This window comes from Sceloporus undulatus, chromosome 6 (assembly GCF_019175285.1).
Source record: "Sceloporus undulatus isolate JIND9_A2432 ecotype Alabama chromosome 6, SceUnd_v1.1, whole genome shotgun sequence".
In the NCBI taxonomy this organism is placed as follows: Eukaryota; Metazoa; Chordata; class Lepidosauria; order Squamata; family Phrynosomatidae; genus Sceloporus; species Sceloporus undulatus.
Genome location: NC_056527.1, coordinates 35,562,629 through 35,563,245, shown reverse-complemented (window position 1 = coordinate 35,563,245; position 617 = coordinate 35,562,629). Strand labels below are relative to the sequence as shown.

The 617-nt window shown below is 39.7% G+C and overlaps 1 protein-coding gene across 1 annotated transcript in view; it reads left to right on the top strand.

Moving 5' to 3' along the window:
* The window catches only part of VWDE (von Willebrand factor D and EGF domains), a 53,235-nt gene that overhangs the window by 8,076 nt on the left and 44,542 nt on the right, over positions 1-617 (top strand). The gene's annotated exons all lie outside the window — the stretch shown is intronic.

The window sequence follows — 617 nt, the reverse complement described above, 5'->3', positions numbered from 1 at the left end:
TAATTCGTTCTGCGGCTAATTTCGTAACCCGAAAAACCTTCGTAACCCGAATTGCCATAGGCGCTAATGGGGAAAAAAGCCGCGGCTCTGCCGCGGCTCCATTTAAACAGCGCCGGCATTTTTTCGTAACCCGAAAAAACGTTCGTAACCCGAAACAATAAATCCCTATGGGATTTTTTCGTATCCCGAAAAATTCGTAAGCTGGGTAATTCGTATCCCGAGGTACCACTGTATATAAAAATTTAATATGCAGAGTTTAAAGTGAATAGTTGTTAAAATTTAATTTTTTAAAATTAATATATATTTTTTAAAAATTGAAAAGTTAATTTTTTGAAATGTTAATTTAAAAAAAACATCCTGCAACCTCTCATTTCTCCTTCCACTGAGCCTCACCACACTCAACCCATCTCTTTAGCATTTTAAAAGGATGCATGTGAATGCCTCAGCCTGCTTCTGCCCAAAGGCAGATGTTTGAGAAGCAGTGCTGTCACCCCCTCTTACGGTGTCACCTGGTGTGGTCTGAGTCCCCCTCCCCAGTGATGTCACTGCTAAAGATTATTATAGTAAGGTATGGTTATCATATTGCTGAAAGGCAGCAAAACAAATGAATGTGGCCA